Source organism: Gorilla gorilla, chromosome 2 (assembly GCF_029281585.2).
Source record: "Gorilla gorilla gorilla isolate KB3781 chromosome 2, NHGRI_mGorGor1-v2.1_pri, whole genome shotgun sequence".
Taxonomy (NCBI): Eukaryota; Metazoa; Chordata; class Mammalia; order Primates; family Hominidae; genus Gorilla; species Gorilla gorilla.
In genome coordinates, this window is record NC_086017.1 from 190,225,259 (window position 1) to 190,236,425 (window position 11,167).

The window sequence follows — 11,167 nt, forward strand, 5'->3', positions numbered from 1 at the left end:
AAAATTAGTATCCTTCCTTTCTTTTTATTACTTTTTTTTTTTTTTTTGAGATAGAATCTCACTCTGTCACCTAGGCTTCAGTACAGTGGTGCAATCTCGGTTCACTGCAACCTCCACCTCCCAGGGTCAAACAATCCTCCCACCTCAGCCACTTGAGTAGGTGGGACCACAGACATGTGTCACCACACCTGGCTAATTTTGTAGAGACAAGGTTTCACCATATTGCCTAGGCTGATCTTGATCTCCTGAACTCAAGTGATCTGCCCACCTCAGCCTCCCAAAGTGCTGTGATTAGAAGTGTGAGCCACCACGCCTAGCCAAAACATCAGTAGCATTTCTATATGCCAATAGTGAAGAATCTGAAAATGAAATCAATAAAGTAATCCCATTTACAATAGCTACAAATAAAATTAAATACCTAGAAGTTACTTTAACCAAAGACATGAAAGAACTCTTCAATGAAAATTATAAAGCATAGGTAAAAGAAATGGGACACCAAAAAAATGGAAAGATATTCCATGTTCATGGATTGGAAGAATCACTATTGTTAAAATGCCCATACTACTCAAAGCAATCTACAGATGCAATGCAATGGCTATCAAAATACCAAGGACATTCCTCACAGACATAGAAAAAACAATCCTAAAACGTATATGGAACCACAAAAGACCCAGAGTAGCCAAAGCTATACTGAGCAAAAAGAACAAAACTGGGGGAATCACATTACCCCAGTTTTTTATACACACACACACATACACACACACACACAGACATATAAATTTGCACGTGTTTAATTTTTACAGTTTATATATACATACCTCAACATGTAATATATACATACATATATATGTATATATATATATACATATATATAAACTGTAAAAATTAAACTAAGTGATTTAAAAAATACAATAGTATTGTATCTTTATAAAGTGAAGGTGGATTTTCTGTTGCTGTTGTTGTTTGAGACAGGGTCTTACTCTGTAGCCCAGGCTGGAGTGTACAGTGGCAAAATTTTGGCTCACTGCAACCTCTGCCCTCCAGGCTCAAGTGAATCTCCCACCTCAGCCTCCCAAATAGCTGGGACTACAGGCATGCACCACCATGCCTGACTAATTTTTTGTATTTCTGGTAGAGACAAGGTTTCACCATGTTGCCCAGGCTGGTCTTGAACTCCTGAGCTCAAGAGATCTGCCCACCTCAGCCTACCAGAGTGCTGGGATTACAAGCGTGAGCCACTACGCCCAGCCAGGATTTTCTTTGTATGACACCAAGCCTGAAAACTAAACATAGAAAAGACTGGTAGACTTGACTACATAAACATTTAAATATTCTGTACTATGCAAGATATCATAAACAAAATTAACAGATAAATGACAAACTGGGAAACAATATTTGTAACATATAGAGAGGGGTTCCAAGATGGCTGACTATAGGCATCCAGCACTCACCTCCTCCATGAAGAAAAACCAAAATAGCAAGTAGATAATCACACTTCAAATAGAGCATCTAAGACAGAACACTAAGATTCAACAAGGAAATAACAGCAAACACCTGAGGCATGGAAGGAGAGGGAAAGCAAAGTATCCAGTTAGGCCAGGATCAGCTGGGAACCCAGAGAGGTTTCTCAGTGCAGGCAAAGGGTAAGTGAGAGATCCCCAGCAGTCCACATTCCCACCACAAACTCTCATAACTCTAGCCATTGGAGAGCCCCTCAACTTTCCTGGGCCCTGAGCCTCCACTAACAACCACAGCCTAAGGCACTGAGGAAATCACAAACAACACTGACATTATTTATAGCCAAAGAAATCATACAGAGACTACACTACTGCATGCACCTAGAATCAAAACCAAAATGTCCAACCCAACCAACAGCACAGATACATCTTCAAGAAAAAATCTTGCCCTAGGAAATCCAATCCAAAAATTGGAAGAAATAACTGTTATACCAGATGTGCAGATATCATTATAAAGACACAGAAACATGAAAAAGCAAGGAAATATGATGTCTCAAAAGGAACACAATAATTCTCCAGCAACAGATTCCAATAAAAAAGAGATGTATGAAATGCCGGGAAAAATGTTCAAAATATTCATTGTAAAGCTTAGTGAGAGACAAGAAATCACAGAATACAAAGGAATCAGAAATGTGATTCAGGATATGAATGAGATAGATATCATAAAAAAGTATGATACAGAAATCCTGGAACCGAATAATTCAATAAATAAAATTTAAAAATGCATTTCAGAGCTTCACCAGTAGACTAGATCAAGCGGAACAAAGAATTTCAGAACTTGAAGACAAGTCTTTGAAATAATCCAGCCAGACCAAAATTTATTTAAAAAAAGAAAAGAAAAAGAATGAACAAAACCTATGTGACATGTGAGACATCATAAAATAATCAAATGTTTGAATTTTTGGCATTCCAGAAGATGAATAGAAGACCAAAGGAATAGAAAGCCTATTTCATGAAATCATAGCTTAAAATTTCCCAAGTCTAGTCAAAGACTTAGATATCTAGATACAAGAACTCAGAGATCACCAAATTGATACAGTCAAAAAGGTCTTCTCCCAGCACATTATAATCAAATTGTCAAAAGTCAAAGACAAAGGGAGACTTCTAAAAACAGCAAGAGATAAGCATCTATCATATGTAAGAGAATTCCCCCGACCCCTGCCATCAGATTAACTATGGATTCCTCAGCAGAAACTTTACAGGCCAGGAGAGAATTAGACGATATATTCAAAGCAGTGAAAAAAAAAAAAAAAAAAAGCCAGCCAAGGATACTATACCCAGCAAAGGTTTCCTTCACAAATGAAGGAGAAAGCAAGTTTTTGTTTGATTCCCAGACAAGCAAAAACTGAGAGAATGCATCACCACTAGTCTGATTCTATAAGAAATGGTTACGGGGTCTTACAACTTAACAGTAAAAAAATTGCATCTACCATCATGAAAACACATAAATGTATAAAACTCACTGGTATAGCAAACATACAAATAAGGCAGAGAAAGGACTCAAATGTTACCGCTATAGAAAACCATCAAGCCACAATGATAAAACAATAAGAGAGGAACAAGGGATATACAAAACTACCAGAAATCAAATAATAAATCAACGAGAATAAGCCCTCACATAACAATATTAACCCTGAATGTAAGTGAATGAAATTTTCCACTTAAAATTTGTAGGCTGTCTGAATGGATAAAAAAATTACCCAACTATATGCTGCCACAATAAACTCACTTCACCTGTAAAAACACATATAGCCTGAAAGTAAAGGGAATGAAAAAAATATTCCATACAAATTGGAAACCAAAAGCAATCAGGAGTAGCTATACTTACATCAGACAAAACAGATGGTAAGTCAACAATGGTTGACAAAGATGGTCATAATATAATAATAAAGAGATCAATTCAGCAAAAAGATATAACAATTCTAAATATGTATGTACCCAACAATGGAGCACCCAGGTATATAAAGACAATATTATTAGATCTAACGGGAGAGATAGACTCCAATACAATAATAGTTGGAGGCTTCAACAACCCACTCTCAGCATAAGAAAGATCATCTGGATAGAAATTTAACATAGAAATATTGGACTTACTGCACTTTTGACCAAATAGACATAAGAGATATTTACAGAATTACATTCTGTAAATTGCAGTTGCAGAATATACATTGTTCTCATTAGCAGATGGGACATTCTTTAGGATAGACCATATGTTAGGCCAGAAAACAAACCTCAACAAATTTTTTTAAATCAAAATTATGCCAAGTAACTTCTCAGACCAAAATGGAATAAAATTAGAAATCAATGACCAGAGGAATTTCAGAAACTGTACAAGTAGAAATTAACACATTCCTGAATGACCATTGGGTCAAGGAAGAAATTAAGGAGGAAATCAAAAAATGTCTTGACACAAATGAAAATTTAAATACAGTATACCAAAACCTATGTGATATGGCAAGCAATGCTAAGAGAAGTTTATAGCAACAAACATCTATATCAGAAAAAAAAACCCCACAAAGCTCTCAAATAAACAACCTAATGATATACCTCAAAGAAACAGAAAAGCAAGAACAAACCAAACCCCAAATCTGTAGAAGAAATAATAAAGATCAAATATCAGAGCAGAACTAAATGAAATAGAGACTAAAAAGATCAATACAAAGGATCAACAAAACAAAAATGGTATTTTTGTTTTTGTTTTTGAGATGGAGTTTCGCTCTTGTCGCCCAGGCTAGAGTGCAGTGGCATGATCTTGGCTCACCGCAACCTCCGCCTCCCGGGTTCAAGCGATTCTCCTGCCTCAGCCTCCCAAGTAGCTGGGATTACAGGTGCCTACCACCATGCCCGGCTAATTTTTTGTATTTTTAGTAGAGACAGGGTTTCGCCGTGTTGGGCAGGCTGGTCACGAACTCCTGACCTCTGGTGATCTGCCCGCCTTAGCCTCCCAAAGTGCTGGGATTACAGGCATGAGCCACCATGCCCGGCCCAAAAGCTGATTTTTTAAAAGATAAACAAAATCAATAAACTTCTGGCTGGACTAACCAAGAAAAAAAGTGAAATGACTCAAACAAAACTAGAAACAAAAAAGGTCACATTAAAACCTAGTAGAAATAGATAAATTCCTGGATGCATACAACCTACCAAGATTGAATCGGGAAGAAATAGAATACCTGAACAGGCCAATAATAAGTAATGATGTTAAATCAGTAACAAAAAGTCTTCCAACAAACAAAAACCAAGGACCAGATGTCTGCCAAATTCTACTAAACTTTCAATGAAAAACTAACACGAATTCTTTTCAAACTATTCAAAAAAATGGAAGAAGAGGGAATTCTCCCTGACTCATTCTATAAGGCCAGCATTACCCTGATATCAAAAACAGACAAGGACCCAACATCAAAAACTACAGGCCAATATCCCTGATGAACACAGACACAAAAATCCTCAACAAGATACTAGCAAACCAAATCCAACGACACATCAAAAAGATTATACACCATGATCAAGTGTCATATATCCCATGGTTGTGAGGATAATTCAACATATTCAAATCAATAAATGTGATACATCACATTAACAGAATGATGGACAAAAACCATATGATCATCTCAATTGATGCAGAAAAAGCACTTAATAAAATTCAACATCATTCATGTAAAAAAAAAAAACTCTCAACAAACTAGGCATACAAGTAACATACCACAACATAATAAAGGCCATATATCACAAACCCACAACTAACATCATGCTGAATGGGGAAAAGCTGAATGCCTTTCCTATAAGATCTGGAATGGAACAGGAAAGGATGCCCACTTTCACCACTGTGTACTAGTCAACACAGTGCTGGAAGTCCTAGCCAGAGCAATCAGACAAGAGAAAGGGGGAAAAGAAAAAGCATCTAAATTGGAAAAGAGGAAGTGAAACTATCCCTCTTTGCAGATGACATGATCTTATATTTAGAAAAACCTAAAGTCTCCACCAAAAAACTATTAGATCTGATTAACAAATTCAGTAAAGTTGCAGAATACAAAATCAACATATAAAACTCAGTAGCATTTCTCTACACTAATAATGAACTAGCTGAAATAGAAATCAAGAATACCTACCAAAAAGTAAAATGCCTAGAAATAACCAAAGTGGGAAAAAAGCTCTCCAAGGAAAGCTACAAAACAGTGATGACAGAAATTGAAGTGGGCACAAACAAATGAAAGGACATCTCATGCTTGTGGATTGCAGGAATTAATACTGTTAAAATGACCACACTACCCAAAGTAACCTACAGATCCCATGAAATTTCTCTCAAAATACCAGTGCCATTTTTCACAGAAATAGAAAAAATAATTCTAAAATTTATATGGAAACAAAAACGAGGCCAAATAATCAAAGCAATCTTAAGCAGAAAGAACAAAACTAGAGGCATCATACTACCTGACTTCAAACAGTTACAAGGATATAGTAACCCAAATAAAAATATATTTGAATAAATATAGACACATAAATTAATAGAACAGAATAGAGAACCTAAATATAAATCCACATATTTTTTTACAGCTTACTGATTTTTGACAAAGTCACCAAGAACATACATGGGAGAAAGGACACTTTCTTCAATAAATGGTTCTGCGAAAATTGAATATCCATATGCAGAATAAGGTAGATATTTCATTATATACTAAAATAAACTCAAAATAGATTAAAGACTTAAAAGAAATATCTGAAAATATAATACTACTAGAAGAAAACAGACAGGAAGCACTTCGGGACACTGGTCTAGTCAAATATTTTATGGCTAGGACCTGAAAAGCACAGGCAACAAAAACGAAAATAGAAAAATGGGACTATATTAAACTAAAAAGCTTCTGCACAGCAAAGAAAACAATCAGCAGAGTGAAGAAACAACCGCTGAATAGGAGAAAACATCTGCAAACTATTCATCTGACCAGAAACTATTATCCAGAATATACAAGGAACTCAAACAACTCAACAGCAAAAAAACAAACAAACAAACAAAAAAACAAATAATCCCGTTTAAAAGTGGAGAAAGGACATGAGTAGACAATTCTCAAAAGACATACAAATGGCTAACAAGTATATAAAAAATACTCAGCATTACCAGTCATCAAGGAAATGCAAATCAAAAATCATGAGATATCATCTTGCCCCAGTTAGAATGGCTATTATTAAAAAGACAAAAAATAACAGATGCTGGCAAGGATTCAGAGAAAAGGGAACTCTTCATACTGTTGGTGGGAATGTAAATTAGTACAGCCATTATGAAAAGCAGTATGGATATATCTCAAAAAACTAAAAATAGAACTACCATATGATCCAGCAATACCACTACAGGGTATTTATCCAAAGGAAAAGAAATTGGTATGTCAAAGGGATACCTGCACTCCCATGTTTATTGCAGCATTATTCACAATAGGAAAAATACGGAACCAACCTAAGTATCTATCTACCAATTGATGAATAGATGAAGAAAATGTGATCATATATATATATATACATATATATATATATGAATACTATTCAGCTATAAAAAGAATGAAATCCTGTCATTTGCAGCAACATAGATAGAACTGGAGGTCATTATGCTAAGTGAAATAAGCCAGGCACAGAGAGACAAATATTGCATGTTCTCACCCATACATGGGAGCTAAAACACTAATCTCATAGAGGTAGAGAGTAGAATGATGGTTACCAGAGACTGGGAAGGGTATGTGTGTTGTGGGCAGAGGATGAAGGGAGATTGGTTAATTGGTACAAACATACAGTTAGATAGAAGAAATAAGTTCTAACGTCCGACAGCAGAGTAGGTGACTATAGTTCACAACAACGTATATTTCAAAATAGCTACATGAGAGGACTTGAAATGTTCCCAAAACATTGAAATGACACATACTTGAGGTGAGGGATATCGTGAATATCCCTACTTGATCATTACACAGTCTATGCAACTAACAAAATATCACATATGCCCCATAAATATGTGCAAATATTATGTATCAATAAAAATATTTTTAAAGTTAAAAATATATAGTTCACAAGATAGCTCAAATAAACTAATACAAATTTTACTTGTGGATAATACTCTGCGTGTTTAAAAGATACTATTTGCAAATAATCTATTGCTTCACTCCAAATAAATTGAAAACTATTAGATTTAATTATACTTTGAGATGATACATACTTCTTAATTGTTGAGGGATGTAGATTTTCTTTTCATTGCTAGTGCTTGTCTCTGTAACACATGACACTAGGTGACGTCTGGTGCCACACTTCCATTTGTAATAAAGACCTGTTCCTTTTCTAACAAGCAGCACACATATCAACATGTTTCCCATTCAATTTGAGTCCTTCTATAAATCTAGCACTTTTAATACTGTTTAAGTGCTACGAAAACAGTTTGGTCTCATGGAACTTACTTTCTTGTGCCATGACTCATATAAAGAAACAATAAAATATTTAACCATAGTTTCAAAGTCCTACCTCCAGTATGGTAGGACAATCCCACTATAGCCTAATTCTCCCTCTAAAGCTCTAGATAAAATGAAATAACTACCTGAGGACTCTGAAAAGTAAATAAAAGTCAGTCAGTCATGGAAGGTAGTCAAAAATGTTGAGGTGCTACCTCCAACAGGTAAGTCTCCCAGGTCTTTGTTTTTCTATCTCATGGCTTTTCCCCCAAGGAAAGGCCCTAGTCACAGAACTGTGCAGAAGAGTAGCAGCGTGAGTGGCTAAAACTGCAATAAAAACCCATCTTTCTGGACAAAGGAACCAGGAAAAGAGGCCTCAGAAGGCCAGAATGTGTGGTAATTTCCAGAGAGGAGAGAGCTGGAAAGGGGGATCATCTAAGTCTGTGTATGAGCCTATGCAAGACTTGGGCGTATCCCTGAGCCTCGTAAAGATTGCACAGATCAAAAGAAGCATAGCAAAGGTTTTAAAACCTGAACTAAAATTTAAACTACAAAAGATGGCTGACTAGAAGCAGCTAGTGTGCACTGCTCTCATGGAGAGGAGACAGAGTGGTAAGTAAACATCAGCTCTTCAACTGGATCATCCAGGAGGACATTCTAGGATTCATCAAGGAAGCAATGCAACCCATGGAGAACAGAGAGGAGTGAGACAGGATAGCTGCTCACCCAGGATTGGTGTGGAGCCAAGGGAGACTCCCGAATCAATGTGGGGAAATGGTGAGTGAGAGCCCCTGGGCACCCGCACTTCTGCCATGGACCTTTGCAACCCTGAGCTCAGAAGATCCTTCCTGACCCCTTCCACCTAAGGCCTCTGCACCGACACAGAGAGCTGCATGGAGTCTGGGCAAAGCCACCACTCAGGCACATGCAGAGACCAAGGGGCCCTGGACCCCTACTAGTTCATGGAACTAGTAGCTATAGCTCCAGCAATGGGGGAGGCCAGGCTCTCTCTCATGCCCCTAGGATAAAGGCCAAACCTATATATAGGGCTGAGGAGTGGGCAGACTGCATGCCTCGCCTTTGCTGTACCTTGCCGGGCAAGGCCCACCGGCCTGGGACCCCCAGCATGACCACCCCAGCCCCACCTGAGCTCTCAGGCTGGTAGCAGTTCTGCATTTCCCTGGGACAGAGCCCCCAGAGGTAATAGGCAGGCCCACCATTTTTGCCACTGAGCAGCCCCACTCCTACTGGCCTCGGGCTCATGAGAAAGAGCTTAAGGATGACTGTGCTTCAGCACAGCATGGCTGCCTTACGGAAAAGTAGCCAGGACGCCTTCCATATGGGTCCCTGTCCCTGTTACTCTTCACTGGGCAGGGCCTCTCTACCTGGGCTGCCAGTACAACTCTGCTGCCCCGACTTGAACACTTCAGTCAGTGGCAGCTCTGCATTTCACTGATGAGGAAATCCCAGAGACAACCCACAGCCACTCTGCCACTGCAGCTGAAGTGGTGCTGCACTTATTGCCCTTACTCTAGAGAAGGAACAAAGGGACTGGTCACTTCACTGCCACTTCCAGGATACCACAACTGCCAAACACAGAGGAGCCTAGTCTCTCTTCCTTGTGAGTGCCCACCCCATACTCTTCACAAGGCAAGGCCCCCAGGAGCAGCTATCCCACACCCAACTGAACATTCCTACCGGCAGTAGCTCTGTATTCAATTCAATGAGAAGATTTAACTATCGTAAATATATATGCACACAATACTGGAGCACCCAGATTAACAAAATAAGTTCTTAGAGACTTATGAAGAGACTTAGATAACTATACAACAATTGTGGGAAACCTTAACACCCCACTGACAGTACTGGACAGATCGTTGAGGCAGAAAAACTAACAACGATATTTGGGACCTTAACTTGACATTTGGCAAAATGGACCTAACAGACATCTACAGACCATTCCACCCAACATAGAATGTACATTCTTCTCATCTGCACATGGCACATACTCTAAAATTGATCACATACTTGGCCATAAAGCAATTCTCAACAAATTAGAAAAAAAAATCCTACCAGCCACACCCTTGGAACACAACTCAAAGAAACCAGAAATCAATACCAAGAAGATCTACTAAAACCAAACAATTAAGTGAAAATTAAACAATGAGCTCCCCAATGACATTTGGGTAAACAATGAAATTAAGGCAGAAATTAAGAAATTCTTTGAAACTAATGAAAACAAACATACAACATACTAGAAACTCTGGACACAGCTAAAGCAGTGTTACAAGGAAAGATGATAGTGCTAAATGCCCACATCAAAAAGTCAGAAAGATCTCAAATCAACAACCTAACATCACACCTAGAGGAATCTGATAAACAAGAGCAAACCAACCCCAAAGGTAGCAGAAGAAGAGCAGAGCTGAACTGAACTGAATGAAACAGAGACAGGAAAAACCACACAAAAGATCAACAAAACCAAAAGTGGGTTTTTTAAAAGAATAAATAAGAGTGATAGACTGCTAGCTAGACTAATAAAGAAAAAAGAGAGAAGATTCAAATAAACACAATCAGAAAGGACAAAGGGGACATTACCACTGACCAAGAATATTACGAATACCTCACAAACTAGAAAACATAATAGAAATGGATAAATTCCTGGAATCTGGTTCAATCCCAAGATTGAACCAGAAAGAACATGAATACTAGAACAGACTAATAATGAATTCTAAAATCGAATCAGTAATTTAAAAACTACTAACCAGAAAAAGCCCTGGACCAGAAAAATTCACAGCCCAATTCTACCAGATATAGAAAGAAGAGCTGGTACCAATTCTACTGAAACTATCCCAAATAGTTGAGGAGGAAGGTCTCCTCCCTTACTCATTTGATAATGCCAGCATCATTTTGATATCAAAACTCGGCAGAGACACAACAACAAAAAAAGAAAACTTCAGACCAATATCCCTGACAACCATAAACGTAAAAATCCACAATAAAATACTAGCAAACCAAACCTAGCAGCACATCAAAAAGCTAATCCACCACAATCAAGTAGGCTTTATTTCTGGGATACAGAGTGTGGTTCAACATATGCAAATCAATAAAAGTGATTCATCTCATAAACAGAAACAAAAACTACATGAACATCTCAACAGATGCAGAAAAGGCTTTTGATAAAATTCAAATCCCTTCATATTAAAAACCCTCAAAAAACTAGACACCAAAGAT